This window comes from Lithobates pipiens, unplaced genomic scaffold, assembly GCF_037356315.1.
Source record: "Lithobates pipiens isolate NorthernLeopardFrog02 unplaced genomic scaffold, aLitPip1_a1.2 Scaffold_150, whole genome shotgun sequence".
Classification (NCBI taxonomy): domain Eukaryota; kingdom Metazoa; phylum Chordata; class Amphibia; order Anura; family Ranidae; genus Lithobates; species Lithobates pipiens.
This window is the reverse complement of record NW_027507739.1, coordinates 118,788-137,017: the sequence shown is the minus strand read 5'-3', so window position 1 is coordinate 137,017 and position 18,230 is coordinate 118,788.

Below are 18,230 nucleotides of genomic sequence, written 5' to 3'. Positions count from 1 at the left end.
GTATCTCTTCTTATTCTGTATGTATGGACTCTGCACAGTACCACTTCTCTTGTCCTGTATGTCGGGTGTAATTCTCGGTATCTCTTCTTATTCTCTATGTATGGACTCTGCACAGTACCACTTCTCTTGTCCTGTATGTCGGGTGTAATTCTCGGTATCTGTTCTTATTCTGTATGTATGGACTCTGCACAGTACCACTTCTCTTGTCCTGTATGTCGGGTGTAATTCTCGGTATCTCTTCTTATTCTGTATGTATGGACTCTGCACAGTACTACTTCTCTTGTCCTGTATGTCGGGTGTAATTCTCGGTATCTCTTCTTATTCTGTATGTATGGACTCTGCACAGTACCACTTCTCTTGTCCTGTATGTCGGGTGTAATTCTCGGTATCTCTTCTTATTCTGTATGTATGGACTCTGCACAGTACCACTTCTCTTGTCCTGTATGTCGGGTGTAATTCTCGGTATCTCTTATTCTGTATGTATGGACTCTGCACAGTACTACTTCTCTTGTCCTGTATGTCGGGTGTAATTCTCGGTATCTGTCCTTATTCTGTATGTATGGACTCTGCACAGTACTACTTCTCTTGTCCTGTATGTCGGGTGTAATTCTCGGTATCTGTTCTTATTCTGTATGTATGGACTCTGCACAGTACCACTTCTCTTGTCCTGTATGTCGGGTGTAATTCTCGGTATCTCTTCTTATTCTGTATGTATGGACTCTGCACAGTACTACTTCTCTTGTCCTGTATGTCGGGTGTAATTCTCGGTATCTGTTCTTATTCTGTATGTATGGACTCTGCACAGTACCACTTCTCTTGTCCTGTATGTCGGGTGTAATTCTCGGTATCTGTCCTTATTCTGTATGTATGGACTCTGCACAGTACCACTTCTCTTGTCCTGTATGTCGGGTGTAATTCTCGGTATCTGTTCTTATTCTCTATGTATGGACTCTGCACAGTACTACTTCTCTTGTCCTGTATGTCGGGTGTAATTCTCGGTATCTGTTCTTATTCTGTATGTATGGACTCTGCACAGTACCACTTCTCTTGTCCTGTATGTCGGGTGTAATTCTCGGTATCTGTTCTTATTCTGTATGTATGGACTCTGCACAGTACCACTTCTCTTGTCCTGTATGTCAGGTGTAATTCTCGGTATCTGTCCTTATTCTGTATGTATGGACTCTGCACAGTACCACTTCTCTTGTCCTGTATGTCGGGTGTAATTCTCGGTATCTGTTCTTATTCTCTATGTATGGACTCTGCACAGTACTACTTCTCTTGTCCTGTATGTCGGGTGTAATTCTCGGTATCTGTTCTTATTCTGTATGTATGGACTCTGCACAGTACCACTTCTCTTGTCCTGTATGTCGGGTGTAATTCTCGGTATCTCTTCTTATTCTGTATGTATGGACTCTGCACAGTACCACTTCTCTTGTCCTGTATGTCGGGTGTAATTCTCGGTATCTGTTCTTATTCTGTATGTATGGACTCTGCACAGTACTACTTCTCTTGTCCTGTATGTCGGGTGTAATTCTCGGTATCTCTTATTCTGTATGTATGGACTCTGCACAGTACTACTTCTCTTGTCCTGTATGTCGGGTGTAATTCTCGGTATCTGTCCTTATTCTGTATGTATGGACTCTGCACAGTACTACTTCTCTTGTCCTGTATGTCGGGTGTAATTCTCGGTATCTGTTCTTATTCTGTATGTATGGACTCTGCACAGTACTACTTCTCTTGTCCTGTATGTCGGGTGTAATTCTCGGTATCTGTTCTTATTCTGTATGTATGGACTCTGCACAGTACCACTTCTCTTGTCCTGTATGTCGGGTGTAATTCTCGGTATCTCTTCTTATTCTGTATGTATGGACTCTGCACAGTACTACTTCTCTTGTCCTGTATGTCGGGTGTAATTCTCGGTATCTCTTCTTATTCTGTATGTATGGACTCTGCACAGTACCACTTCTCTTGTCCTGTATGTCGGGTGTAATTCTCGGTATCTCTTCTTATTCTGTATGTATGGACTCTGCACAGTACCACTTCTCTTGTCCTGTATGTCGGGTGTAATTCTCAGTATCTGTTCTTATCCTGTATGTATGGACTCTGCACAATACCACTTCTCTTGTCCTGTATGTCGGGTGTAATTCTCGGTATCTGTTCTTATTCTGTATGTATGGACTCTGCACAGTACCACTTCTCCTTGTCCTGTATGTCGGGTGTAATTCTCGGTATCTGTTCTTATTCTGTATGTATGGACTCTGCACAGTACCACTTCTCTTGTCCTGTATGTCGGGTGTAATTCTCGGTATCTGTCCTTATTCTGTATGTATGGACTCTGCACAGTACCACTTCTCTTGTCCTGTATGTCGGGTGTAGATCTCGGTATCTGTTCTTATTCTGTATGTATGGACTCTGCACAGTACCACTTCTCTTGTCCTGTATGTCGGGTGTAATTCTCGGTATCTGTTCTTATTCTCTATGTATGGACTCTGCACAGTACCACTTCTCTTGTCCTGTATGTCGGGTGTAATTCTCAGTATCTGTTCTTATTCTGTATGTATGGACTCTGCACAGTACTACTTCTCTTGTCCTGTATGTCGGGTGTAATTCTCGGTATCTGTTCTTATTCTGTATGTATGGACTCTGCACAGTACCACTTCTCTTGTCCTGTATGTCGGGTGTAATTCTCGGTATCTCTTCTTATTCTGTATGTATGGACTCTGCACAGTACCACTTCTCTTGTTCCTGTATGTCGGGTGTAATTCTCAGTATCTGTTCTTATCCTGTATGTATGGACTCTGCACAGTACCACTTCTCTTGTCCTGTATGTCGGGTGTAATTCTCGGTATCTGTTCTTATTCTGTATGTATGGACTCTGCACAGTACCACTTCTCTTGTCCTGTATGTCGGGTGTAATTCTCGGTATCTCTTCTTATTCTGTATGTATGGACTCTGCACAGTACCACTTCTCTTGTCCTGTATGTCGGGTGTAATTCTCGGTATCTGTTCTTATTCTGTATGTATGGACTCTGCACAGTACCACTTCTCTTGTCCTGTATGTCGGGTGTAATTCTCGGTATCTGTCCTTATTCTGTATGTATGGACTCTGCACAGTACCACTTCTCTTGTCCTGTATGTCGGGTGTAATTCTCGGTATCTCTCTTATTCTGTATGTATGGACTCTGCACAGTACCACTTCTCTTGTCCTGTATGTTGGGTGTAATTCTCAGTATCTGTTCTTATTCTGTATGTATGGACTCTGCACAGTACCACTTCTCTTGTCCTGTATGTCGGGTGTAATTCTCGGTATCTGTTCTTATTCTGTATGTATGGACTCTGCACAGTACCACTTCTCTTGTCCTGTATGTCGGGTGTAATTCTCGGTATCTGTTCTTATTCTGTATGTATGGACTCTGCACAGTACTACTTCTCTTGTCCTGTATGTCGGGTGTAATTCTCGGTATCTGTTCTTATTCTGTATGTATGGACTCTGCACAGTACCACTTCTCTTGTCCTGTATGTCGGGTGTAATTCTCGGTATCTGTTCTTATTCTGTATGTATGGACTCTGCACAGTACCACTTCTCTTGTCCTGTATGTCGGGTGTAATTCTCGGTATCTGTTCTTATTCTGTATGTATGGACTCTGCACAGTACCACTTCTCTTGTCCTGTATGTCGGGTGTAATTCTCGGTATCTGTTCTTATTCTGTATGTATGGACTCTGCACAGTACTACTTCTCTTGTCCTGTATGTCGGGTGTAATTCTCGGTATCTCTTCTTATTCTGTATGTATGGACTCTGCACAGTACCACTTCTCTTGTCCTGTATGTCGGGTGTAATTCTCGGTATCTCTTCTTATTCTGTATGTATGGACTCTGCACAGTACTACTTCTCTTGTCCTGTATGTCGGGTGTAATTCTCAGTATCTGTTCTTATTCTGTATGTATGGACTCTGCACAGTACCACTTCTCTTGTCCTGTATGTCGGGTGTAATTCTCGGTATCTCTTCTTATTCTGTATGTATGGACTCTGCACAGTACCACTTCTCTTGTCCTGTATGTCGGGTGTAATTCTCGGTATCTCTTCTTATTCTCTATGTATGGACTCTGCACAGTACTACTTCTCTTGTCCTGTATGTCGGGTGTAATTCTCGGTATCTGTTCTTATTCTGTATGTATGGACTCTGCACAGTACCACTTCTCTTGTCCTGTATGTCGGGTGTAATTCTCGGTATCTCTTCTTATTCTGTATGTATGGACTCTGCACAGTACTACTTCTCTTGTCCTGTATGTCGGGTGTAATTCTCGGTATCTGTTCTTATTCTGTATGTATGGACTCTGCACAGTACCACTTCTCTTGTCCTGTATGTCGGGTGTAATTCTCGGTATCTGTCCTTATTCTGTATGTATGGACTCTGCACAGTACCACTTCTCTTGTCCTGTATGTCGGGTGTAATTCTCGGTATCTGTTCTTATTCTCTATGTATGGACTCTGCACAGTACTACTTCTCTTGTCCTGTATGTCGGGTGTAATTCTCGGTATCTGTTCTTATTCTGTATGTATGGACTCTGCACAGTACCACTTCTCTTGTCCTGTATGTCGGGTGTAATTCTCGGTATCTGTTCTTATTCTGTATGTATGGACTCTGCACAGTACCACTTCTCTTGTCCTGTATGTCAGGTGTAATTCTCGGTATCTGTCCTTATTCTGTATGTATGGACTCTGCACAGTACCACTTCTCTTGTCCTGTATGTCGGGTGTAATTCTCGGTATCTGTTCTTATTCTCTATGTATGGACTCTGCACAGTACTACTTCTCTTGTCCTGTATGTCGGGTGTAATTCTCGGTATCTGTTCTTATTCTGTATGTATGGACTCTGCACAGTACCACTTCTCTTGTCCTGTATGTCGGGTGTAATTCTCGGTATCTCTTCTTATTCTGTATGTATGGACTCTGCACAGTACCACTTCTCTTGTCCTGTATGTCGGGTGTAATTCTCGGTATCTGTTCTTATTCTGTATGTATGGACTCTGCACAGTACTACTTCTCTTGTCCTGTATGTCGGGTGTAATTCTCGGTATCTCTTATTCTGTATGTATGGACTCTGCACAGTACTACTTCTCTTGTCCTGTATGTCGGGTGTAATTCTCGGTATCTGTCCTTATTCTGTATGTATGGACTCTGCACAGTACTACTTCTCTTGTCCTGTATGTCGGGTGTAATTCTCGGTATCTGTTCTTATTCTGTATGTATGGACTCTGCACAGTACCACTTCTCCTGTCCTGTATGTCGGGTGTAATTCTCGGTATCTCTTCTTATTCTGTATGTATGGACTCTGCACAGTACTACTTCTCTTGTCCTGTATGTCGGGTGTAATTCTCGGTATCTCTTCTTATTCTCTATGTATGGACTCTGCACAGTACTACTTCTCTTGTCCTGTATGTCGGGTGTAATTCTCGGTATCTGTTCTTATTCTGTATGTATGGACTCTGCACAGTACTACTTCCCTTGTCCTGTATGTCGGGTGTAATTCTCGGTATCTGTCCTTATTCTGTATGTATGGACTCTGCACAGTACTACTTCTCTTGTCCTGTATGTCGGGTGTAATTCTCGGTATCTGTTCTTATTCTGTATGTATGGACTCTGCACAGTACTACTTCTCTTGTCCTGTATGTCGGGTGTAATTCTCGGTATCTCTTCTTATTCTCTATGTATGGACTCTGCACAGTACCACTTCTCTTTTCCTGTATGTCGGGTGTAATTCTCGGTATCTCTTCTTATTCTGTATGTATGGACTCTGCACAGTACTACTTCTCTTGTCCTGTATGTCGGGTGTGATTCTCGGTATCTCTTCTTATTCTGTATGTATGGACTCTGCACAGTACTACTTCTCTTGTCCTGTATGTCCGGTGTAATTCTCGGTATCTGTTCTTATTCTGTATGTATGGACTCTGCACAGTACCACTTCTCTTTTCCTGTATGTCGGGTGTAATTCTCGGTATCTCTTCTTATTCTGTATGTATGGACTCTGCACAGTACTACTTCTCTTGTCCTGTATGTCGGGTGTAATTCTCGGTATCTGTTCTTATTCTGTATGTATGGACTCTGCACAGTACCACTTCTCTTGTCCTGTATGTCGGGTGTAATTCTCGGTATCTCTTCTTATTCTCTATGTATGGACTCTGCACAGTACCACTTCTGTTGTCCTGTATGTCGGGTGTAATTCTCGGTATCTGTCCTTATTCTGTATGTATGGACTCTGCACAGTACTACTTCTCTTGTCCTGTATGTCGGGTGTAATTCTCGGTATCTGTTCTTATTCTCTATGTATGGACTCTGCACAGTACCACTTCTCTTGTCCTGTATGTCGGGTGTAATTCTCGGTATCTCTTCTTATTCTGTATGTATGGACTCTGCACAGTACTACTTCTCTTGTCCTGTATGTCGGGTGTAATTCTCGGTATCTGTCCTTATTCTGTATGTATGGACTCTGCACAGTACTACTTCTCTTGTCCTGTATGTCGGGTGTAATTCTCGGTATCTGTTCTTATTCTGTATGTATGGACTCTGCACAGTACCACTTCTCCTGTCCTGTATGTCGGGTGTAATTCTCGGTATCTGTCCTTATTCTGTATGTATGGACTCTGCACAGTACTACTTCTCTTGTCCTGTATGTCGGGTGTAATTCTCGGTATCTGTTCTTATTCTGTATGTATGGACTCTGCACAGTACTACTTCTCTTGTCCTGTATGTCGGGTGTAATTCTCGGTATCTGTCCTTATTCTGTATGTATGGACTCTGCACAGTACTACTTCTCTTGTCCTGTATGTCGGGTGTAATTCTCGGTATCTGTTCTTATTCTGTATGTATGGACTCTGCACAGTACTACTTCTCTTGCCCTGTATGTCGGGTGTAATTCTCGGTATCTCTTCTTATTCTGTATGTATAGACTCTGCACAGTACTACTTCTCTTGTCCTGTATGTCGGGTGTAATTCTCGGTATCTCTTCTTATTCTGTATGTATGGACTCTGCACAGTACTACTTCTCTTGTCCTGTATGTCGGGTGTGATTCTCGGTATCTCTTCTTATTCTGTATGTATGGACTCTGCACAGTACCACTTCTCTTGTCCTGTATGTCGGGTGTAATTCTCGGTATCTCTTCTTATTCTGTATGTATGGACTCTGCACAGTACCACTTCTCTTGTCCTGTATGTCGGGTGTAATTCTCGGTATCTGTTCTTATTCTGTATGTATGGACTCTGCACAGTACCACTTCTCTTGTCCTGTATGTCGGGTGTAATTCTCGGTATCTGTCCTTATTCTGTATGTATGGACTCTGCACAGTACCACTTCTCTTGTCCTGTATGTCGGGTGTAATTCTCGGTATCTCTTCTTATTCTGTATGTATGGACTCTGCACAGTACCACTTCTCTTGTCCTGTATGTTGGGTGTAATTCTCAGTATCTGTTCTTATTCTGTATGTATGGACTCTGCACAGTACCACTTCTCTTGTCCTGTATGTCGGGTGTAATTCTCGGTATCTGTTCTTATTCTGTATGTATGGACTCTGCACAGTACCACTTCTCTTGTCCTGTATGTCGGGTGTAATTCTCGGTATCTGTTCTTATTCTGTATGTATGGACTCTGCACAGTACTACTTCTCTTGTCCTGTATGTCGGGTGTAATTCTCGGTATCTGTTCTTATTCTGTATGTATGGACTCTGCACAGTACCACTTCTCTTGTCCTGTATGTCGGGTGTAATTCTCGGTATCTGTTCTTATTCTGTATGTATGGACTCTGCACAGTACCACTTCTCTTGTCCTGTATGTCGGGTGTAATTCTCGGTATCTGTTCTTATTCTGTATGTATGGACTCTGCACAGTACCACTTCTCTTGTCCTGTATGTCGGGTGTAATTCTCGGTATCTGTTCTTATTCTGTATGTATGGACTCTGCACAGTACTACTTCTCTTGTCCTGTATGTCGGGTGTAATTCTCGGTATCTCTTCTTATTCTGTATGTATGGACTCTGCACAGTACCACTTCTCTTGTCCTGTATGTCGGGTGTAATTCTCGGTATCTCTTCTTATTCTGTATGTATGGACTCTGCACAGTACTACTTCTCTTGTCCTGTATGTCGGGTGTAATTCTCAGTATCTGTTCTTATTCTGTATGTATGGACTCTGCACAGTACCACTTCTCTTGTCCTGTATGTCGGGTGTAATTCTCGGTATCTCTTCTTATTCTGTATGTATGGACTCTGCACAGTACCACTTCTCTTGTCCTGTATGTCGGGTGTAATTCTCGGTATCTCTTCTTATTCTCTATGTATGGACTCTGCACAGTACTACTTCTCTTGTCCTGTATGTCGGGTGTAATTCTCGGTATCTGTTCTTATTCTGTATGTATGGACTCTGCACAGTACCACTTCTCTTGTCCTGTATGTCGGGTGTAATTCTCGGTATCTCTTCTTATTCTGTATGTATGGACTCTGCACAGTACTACTTCTCTTGTCCTGTATGTCGGGTGTAATTCTCGGTATCTGTTCTTATTCTGTATGTATGGACTCTGCACAGTACCACTTCTCTTGTCCTGTATGTCGGGTGTAATTCTCGGTATCTGTCCTTATTCTGTATGTATGGACTCTGCACAGTACCACTTCTCTTGTCCTGTATGTCGGGTGTAATTCTCGGTATCTGTTCTTATTCTCTATGTATGGACTCTGCACAGTACTACTTCTCTTGTCCTGTATGTCGGGTGTAATTCTCGGTATCTGTTCTTATTCTGTATGTATGGACTCTGCACAGTACCACTTCTCTTGTCCTGTATGTCGGGTGTAATTCTCGGTATCTGTTCTTATTCTGTATGTATGGACTCTGCACAGTACCACTTCTCTTGTCCTGTATGTCAGGTGTAATTCTCGGTATCTGTCCTTATTCTGTATGTATGGACTCTGCACAGTACCACTTCTCTTGTCCTGTATGTCGGGTGTAATTCTCGGTATCTGTTCTTATTCTCTATGTATGGACTCTGCACAGTACTACTTCTCTTGTCCTGTATGTCGGGTGTAATTCTCGGTATCTGTTCTTATTCTGTATGTATGGACTCTGCACAGTACCACTTCTCTTGTCCTGTATGTCGGGTGTAATTCTCGGTATCTCTTCTTATTCTGTATGTATGGACTCTGCACAGTACCACTTCTCTTGTCCTGTATGTCGGGTGTAATTCTCGGTATCTGTTCTTATTCTGTATGTATGGACTCTGCACAGTACTACTTCTCTTGTCCTGTATGTCGGGTGTAATTCTCGGTATCTCTTATTCTGTATGTATGGACTCTGCACAGTACTACTTCTCTTGTCCTGTATGTCGGGTGTAATTCTCGGTATCTGTCCTTATTCTGTATGTATGGACTCTGCACAGTACTACTTCTCTTGTCCTGTATGTCGGGTGTAATTCTCGGTATCTGTTCTTATTCTGTATGTATGGACTCTGCACAGTACCACTTCTCCTGTCCTGTATGTCGGGTGTAATTCTCGGTATCTCTTCTTATTCTGTATGTATGGACTCTGCACAGTACTACTTCCCTTGTCCTGTATGTCGGGTGTAATTCTCGGTATCTCTTCTTATTCTCTATGTATGGACTCTGCACAGTACTACTTCTCTTGTCCTGTATGTCGGGTGTAATTCTCGGTATCTGTTCTTATTCTGTATGTATGGACTCTGCACAGTACTACTTCCCTTGTCCTGTATGTCGGGTGTAATTCTCGGTATCTGTCCTTATTCTGTATGTATGGACTCTGCACAGTACTACTTCTCTTGTCCTGTATGTCGGGTGTAATTCTCGGTATCTGTTCTTATTCTGTATGTATGGACTCTGCACAGTACTACTTCTCTTGTCCTGTATGTCGGGTGTAATTCTCGGTATCTCTTCTTATTCTCTATGTATGGACTCTGCACAGTACCACTTCTCTTTTCCTGTATGTCGGGTGTAATTCTCGGTATCTCTTCTTATTCTGTATGTATGGACTCTGCACAGTACTACTTCTCTTGTCCTGTATGTCGGGTGTGATTCTCGGTATCTCTTCTTATTCTGTATGTATGGACTCTGCACAGTACTACTTCTCTTGTCCTGTATGTCCGGTGTAATTCTCGGTATCTGTTCTTATTCTGTATGTATGGACTCTGCACAGTACCACTTCTCTTTTCCTGTATGTCGGGTGTAATTCTCGGTATCTCTTCTTATTCTGTATGTATGGACTCTGCACAGTACTACTTCTCTTGTCCTGTATGTCGGGTGTAATTCTCGGTATCTGTTCTTATTCTGTATGTATGGACTCTGCACAGTACCACTTCTCTTGTCCTGTATGTCGGGTGTAATTCTCGGTATCTCTTCTTATTCTCTATGTATGGACTCTGCACAGTACCACTTCTGTTGTCCTGTATGTCGGGTGTAATTCTCGGTATCTGTCCTTATTCTGTATGTATGGACTCTGCACAGTACTACTTCTCTTGTCCTGTATGTCGGGTGTAATTCTCGGTATCTGTTCTTATTCTCTATGTATGGACTCTGCACAGTACCACTTCTCTTGTCCTGTATGTCGGGTGTAATTCTCGGTATCTCTTCTTATTCTGTATGTATGGACTCTGCACAGTACTACTTCTCTTGTCCTGTATGTCGGGTGTAATTCTCGGTATCTGTCCTTATTCTGTATGTATGGACTCTGCACAGTACTACTTCTCTTGTCCTGTATGTCGGGTGTAATTCTCGGTATCTGTTCTTATTCTGTATGTATGGACTCTGCACAGTACCACTTCTCCTGTCCTGTATGTCGGGTGTAATTCTCGGTATCTGTCCTTATTCTGTATGTATGGACTCTGCACAGTACTACTTCTCTTGTCCTGTATGTCGGGTGTAATTCTCGGTATCTGTTCTTATTCTGTATGTATGGACTCTGCACAGTACTACTTCTCTTGTCCTGTATGTCGGGTGTAATTCTCGGTATCTGTCCTTATTCTGTATGTATGGACTCTGCACAGTACTACTTCTCTTGTCCTGTATGTCGGGTGTAATTCTCGGTATCTGTTCTTATTCTGTATGTATGGACTCTGCACAGTACTACTTCTCTTGCCCTGTATGTCGGGTGTAATTCTCGGTATCTCTTCTTATTCTGTATGTATAGACTCTGCACAGTACTACTTCTCTTGTCCTGTATGTCGGGTGTAATTCTCGGTATCTCTTCTTATTCTGTATGTATGGACTCTGCACAGTACTACTTCTCTTGTCCTGTATGTCGGGTGTAATTCTCGGTATCTCTTCTTATTCTGTATGTATGGACTCTGCACAGTACCACTTCTCTTGTCCTGTATGTCGGGTGTGATTCTCGGTATCTCTTCTTATTCTGTATGTATGGACTCTGCACAGTACTACTTCTCTTGTCCTGTATGTCGGGTGTGATTCTCGGTATCTCTTCTTATTCTGTATGTATAGACTCTGCACAGTACTACTTCTCTTGTCCTGTATGTCGGGTGTAATTCTCGGTATCTCTTCTTATTCTCTATGTATGGACTCTGCACAGTACCACTTCTCTTGTCCTGTATGTCGGGTGTAATTCTCGGTATCTGTTCTTATTCTGTATGTATGGACTCTGCACAGTACCACTTCTCTTGTCCTGTATGTCGGGTGTAATTCTCGGTATCTCTTCTTATTCTGTATGTATGGACTCTGCACAGTACTACTTCTCTTGTCCTGTATGTCGGGTGTAATTCTCGGTATCTGTTCTTATTCTGTATGTATGGACTCTGCACAGTACTACTTCTCTTGTCCTGTATGTCGGGTGTAATTCTCGGTATCTGTTCTTATTCTGTATGTATGGACTCTGCACAGTACCACTTCTGTTGTCCTGTATGTCGGGTGTAATTCTCGGTATCTGTTCTTATTCTGTATGTATGGACTCTGCACAGTACTACTTCTCTTGTCCTGTATGTCGGGTGTAATTCTCGGTATCTCTTCTTATTCTGTATGTATGGACTCTGCACAGTACCACTTCTCTTGTCCTGTATGTCAGGTGTAATTCTCGGTATCTGTTCTTATTCTGTATGTATGGACTCTGCACAGTACCACTTCTCTTGTCCTGTATGTCGGGTGTAATTCTCGGTATCTGTTCTTATTCTGTATGTATGGACTCTGCACAGTACCACTTCTCTTGTCCTGTATGTCGGGTGTAATTCTCGGTATCTGTTCTTATTCTGTATGTATGGACTCTGCACAGTACTACTTCTCTTGTCCTGTATGTCGGGTGTAATTCTCGGTATCTGTTCTTATTCTGTATGTATGGACTCTGCACAGTACTACTTCTCTTGTCCTGTTTGTCGGGTGTAATTCTCGGTATCTGTTCTTATTCTGTATGTATGGACTCTGCACAGTACCACTTCTCTTGTCCTGTATGTCGGGTGTAATTCTCGGTATCTGTTCTTATTCTGTATGTATGGACTCTGCACAGTACTACTTCTCTTGTCCTGTATGTCGGGTGTAATTCTCAGTATCTGTTCTTATTCTGTATGTATGGACTCTGCACAGTACTACTTCTCTTGTCCTGTATGTCGGGTGTAATTCTCGGTATCTCTTCTTATTCTGTATGTATGGACTCTGCACAGTACTACTTCTCTTGTCCTGTATGTCGGGTGTAATTCTCGGTATCTCTTCTTATTCTGTATGTATGGACTCTGCACAGTACCACTTCTCTTGTCCTGTATGTCGGGTGTAATTCTCGGTATCTGTTCTTATTCTGTATGTATGGACTCTGCACAGTACCACTTCTCTTGTCCTGTATGTCGGGTGTAATTCTCGGTATCTGTTCTTATTCTGTATGTATGGACTCTGCACAGTACCACTTCCCTTGTCCTGTATGTCGGGTGTAATTCTCGGTATCTGTTCTTATTCTGTATGTATGGACTCTGCACAGTACTACTTCTCTTGTCCTGTATGTCGGGTGTAATTCTCGGTATCTCTTCTTATTCTGTATGTATGGACTCTGCACAGTACTACTTCTCTTGTCCTGTATGTCGGGTGTAATTCTCGGTATCTCTTCTTATTCTGTATGTATGGACTCTGCACAGTACCACTTCTCCTGTCCTGTATGTCGGGTGTAATTCTCGGTATCTGTCCTTATTCTGTATGTATGGACTCTGCACAGTACTACTTCTCTTGTCCTGTATGTCGGGTGTAATTCTCGGTATCTCTTCTTATTCTGTATGTATGGACTCTGCACAGTACTACTTCTCTTGTCCTGTATGTCGGGTGTGATTCTCGGTATCTGTTCTTATTCTGTATGTATGGACTCTGCACAGTACCACTTCTCTTGTCCTGTATGTCGGGTGTAATTCTCGGTATCTGTTCTTATTCTGTATGTATGGACTCTGCACAGTACTACTTCTCTTGTCCTGTATGTCGGGTGTAATTCTCGATATCTGTTCTTATTCTGTATGTATGGACTCTGCACAGTACTACTTCTCTTGTCCTGTATGTCGGGTGTAATTCTCAGTATCTGTTCTTATTCTGTATGTATGGACTCTGCACAGTACTACTTCTCTTGTCCTGTATGTCGGGTGTAATTCTCGGTATCTCTTCTTATTCTGTATGTATGGACTCTGCACAGTACCACTTCTCTTGTCCTGTATGTCAGGTGTAATTCTCGGTATCTGTTCTTATTCTGTATGTATGGACTCTGCACAGTACCACTTCTCTTGTCCTGTATGTCGGGTGTAATTCTCGGTATCTGTTCTTATTCTGTATGTATGGACTCTGCACAGTACTACTTCTCTTGTCCTGTATGTCGGTGTAATTCTCGGTATCTCTTCTTATTCTGTATGTATGGACTCTGCACAGTACTACTTCTCTTGTCCTGTATGTCGGGTGTAATTCTCGGTATCTGTTCTTATTCTGTATGTATGGACTCTGCACAGTACCACTTCTCTTGTCCTGTATGTCGGGTGTAATTCTCGGTATCTGTTCTTATTCTGTATGTATGGACTCTGCACAGTACTACTTCTCTTGTCCTGTATGTCGGGTGTAATTCTCGGTATCTGTTCTTATTCTGTATGTATGGACTCTGCACAGTACCACTTCTCTTGTCCTGTATGTCGGGTGTAATTCTCGGTATCTGTTCTTATAATGTATGTATGGACTCTGCACAGTACCACTTCCCTTGTCCTGTATGTCGGGTGTAATTCTCGGTATCTGTTCTTATTCTGTATGTATGGACTCTGCACAGTACTACTTCTCTTGTCCTGTATGTCGGGTGTAATTCTCGGTATCTCTTCTTATTCTGTATGTATGGACTCTGCACAGTACCACTTCTCCTGTCCTGTATGTCGGGTGTCATTCTCGGTATCTGTTCTTATTCTGTATGTATGAACTCTGCACAGTACCACTTCTCTTGTCCTGTATGTCGGGTGTAATTCTCAGTATCTGTTCTTATTCTGTATGTATGGACTCTGCACAGTACCACTTCTCTTGTCCTGTATGTCGGGTGTAATTCTCGGTATCTCTTCTTATTCTGTATGTATGGACTCTGCACAGTACCACTTCTCTTGTCCTGTATGTCGGGTGTAATTCTCGGTATCTGTTCTTATTCTGTATGTATGGACTCTGCACAGTAACACTTCTCTTGTCCTGTATGTCGGGTGTAATTCTCGGTATCTCTTCTTATTCTGTATGTATGGACTCTGCACAGTACCACTTCTCTTGTCCTGTATGTCGGGTGTAATTCTCGGTATCTGCTCTTATTCTGTATGTATGGACTCTGCACAGTACCACTTCTCTTGTCCTGTATGTCGGGTGTAATTCTCGGTATCTCTTCTTATTCTGTATGTATGGACTCTGCACAGTACCACTTCTCTTGTCCTGTATGTCGGGTGTGATTCTCGGTATCTGTTCTTATTCTGTATGTATGGACTCTGCACAGTACTACTTCTCTTGTCCTGCATGTCGGGTGTAATTCTCGGTATCTCTTCTTATTCTGTATGTATGGACTCTGCACAGTACTACTTCTCTTGTCCTGTATGTCGGGTGTAATTCTCGGTATCTCTTCTTATTCTGTATGTATGGACTCTGCACAGTACTACTTCTCTTGTCCTGTATGTTGGGTGTAATTCTCGGTATCTGTTCTTATTCTGTATGTATGGACTCTGCACAGTACCACTTCTCTTGTCCTGTATGTCGGGTGTAATTCTCGGTATCTCTTCTTATTCTGTATGTATGGACTCTGCACAGTACTACTTCTCTTGTCCTGTATGTCGGGTGTAATTCTCGGTATCTCTTCTTATTCTGTGTGTATGGACTCTGCACAGTACTACTTCTCTTGTCCTGTATGTCGGGTGTGATTCTCGGTATCTGTTCTTATTCTGTATGTATGGACTCTGCACAGTACTACTTCTCTTGTCCTGTATGTCGGGTGTAATTCTCGGTATCTCTTCTTATTCTGTATGTATGGACTCTGCACAGTACTACTTCTCTTGTCCTGCATGTCGGGTGTAATTCTCGGTATCTCTTCTTATTCTGTATGTATGGACTCTGCACAGTACTACTTCTCTTGTCCTGTATGTCGGGTGTAATTCTCGGTATCTCTTCTTATTCTGTATGTATGGACTCTGCACAGTACTACTTCTCTTGTCCTGTATGTTGGGTGTAATTCTCGGTATCTGTTCTTATTCTGTATGTATGGACTCTGCACAGTACCACTTCTCTTGTCCTGTATGTCGGGTGTAATTCTCGGTATCTCTTCTTATTCTGTATGTATGGACTCTGCACAGTACTACTTCTCTTGTCCTGTATGTCGGGTGTAATTCTCGGTATCTGTTCTTATTCTGTATGTATGGACTCTGCAGAGTACCACTTCTCTTGTCCTGTATGTCGGGTGTAATTCTCGGTATCTCTTCTTATTCTGTATGTATGGACTCTGCACAGTACTACTTCTCTTGTCCTGTATGTCGGGTGTAATTCTCGGTATCTCTTCTTATTCTGTATGTATGGACTCTGCACAGTACCACTTCTCTTGTCCTGTATGTCGGGTGTAATTCTCGGTATCTCTTCTTATTCTGTATGTATGGACTCTGCACAGTACTACTTCTCTTGTCCTGTATGTCGGGTGTAATTCTCGGTATCTGTTCTTATTCTGTATGTATGGACTCTGCACAGTACCACTTCTCTTGTCCTGTATGTCAGGTGTAATTCTCGGTATCTCTTCTTATTCTGTATGTATGGACTCTGCACAGTACTACTTCTCTTGTCCTGTATGTCGGGTGTCATTCTCGGTATCTGTTCTTATTCTGTATGTATGGACTCTGCACAGTACCACTTCTCTTGTCCTGTATGTCGGGTGTAATTCTCGGTATCTGTTCTTATTCTGTATGTATGGACTCTGCACAGTACTACTTCTCTTGTCCTGTATGTCGGGTGTCATTCTCGGTATCTGTTCTTATTCTGTATGTATGGACTCTGCACAGTACCACTTCTCTTGTCCTGTATGTCGGGTGTAATTCTCGGTATCTGTTCTTATTCTGTATGTATGGACTCTGCACAGTACTACTTCTCTTGTCCTGTATGTCGGGTGTAATTCTCGGTATCTCTTCTTATTCTGTATGTATGGACTCTGCACAGTACTACTTTTCTTGTCCTGTATGTCGGGTGTAATTCTCGGTATCTGTTCTTATTCTGTATGTATGGACTCTGCACAGTACTACTTCTCTTGTCCTGTATGTCGGGTGTAATTCTCGGTATCTGTTCTTATTCTGTATGTATGGACTCTGCACAGTACTACTTCTCTTGTCCTGTATGTCGGGTGTAATTCTCGGTATCTCTTCTTATTCTGTATGTATGGACTCTGCACAGTACCACTTCTCTTGTCCTGTATGTCGGGTGTAATTCTCGGTATCTCTTCTTATTCTGTATGTATGGACTCTGCACAGTACTACTTCTCTTGTCCTGTATGTCGGGTGTAATTCTCGGTATCTGTTCTTATTCTGTATGTATGGACTCTGCACAGTACAACTTCTCTTGTCCTGTATGTCGGGTGTAATTCTCGGTATCTCTTCTTCTTCTGTATGTATGGACTCTGCACAGTACCACTTCTCTTGTCCTGTATGTCGGGTGTAATTCTCGGTATCTCTTCTTATTCTGTATGTATGGACTCTGCACAGTACCACTTCTCTTGTCCTGTATGTCGGGTGTAATTCTCGGTATCTCTTCTTCTTCTGTATGTATGGACTCTGCACAGTACCACTTCTCTTGTCCTGTATGTCGGGTGTAATTCTCGGTATCTCTTCTTATTCTGTATGTATGGACTCTGCACAGTACCACTTCTCTTGTCCTGTATGTCAGGTGTAATTCTCGGTATCTCTTCTTATTCTGTATGTATGGACTCTGCACAGTACTACTTCTCTTGTCCTGTATGTCGGGTGTAATTCTCGGTATCTGTTCTTATTCTGTATGTATGGACTCTGCACAGTACTACTTCTCTTGTCCTGTATGTCGGGTGTAATTCTCGGTATCTGTTCTTATTCTGTATGTATGGACTCTGCACAGTACTACTTCTCTTGTCCTGTATGTCGGGTGTAATTCTCGGTATCTGTCCTTATTCTGTATGTATGGACTCTGCACAGTACCACTTCTCTTGTCCTGTATGTCGGGTGTAATTCTCGGTATCTCTTCTTATTCTGTATGTATGGACTCTGCACAGTACCACTTCTCTTGTCCTGTATGTCGGGTGTAATTCTCGGTATCTGTTCTTATTCTGTATGTATGGACTCTGCACAGTACCACTTCTCTTGTCCTGTATGTCGGGTGTAATTCTCGGTATCTCTTCTTATTCTGTATGTATGGACTCTGCACAGTACTACTTCTCTTGTCCTGTATGTCGGGTGTAATTCTCGGTATCTGTTCTTATTCTGTATGTATGGACTCTGCACAGTACCACTTCTCCTGTCCTGTATGTCGGGTGTAATTCTCGGTATCTCTTCTTATTCTGTATGTATGGACTCTACACAGTACCACTTCTCCTGTCCTGTATGTCGGGTGTAATTCTCGGTATCTGTCCTTATTCTGTATGTATGGACTCTGCACAGTACCACTTCTCTTGTCCTGTATGTCGGGTGTAATTCTCGGTATCTCTTCTTATTCTGTATGTATGGACTCTGCACAGTACTACTTCTCTTGTCCTGTATGTCGGGTGTA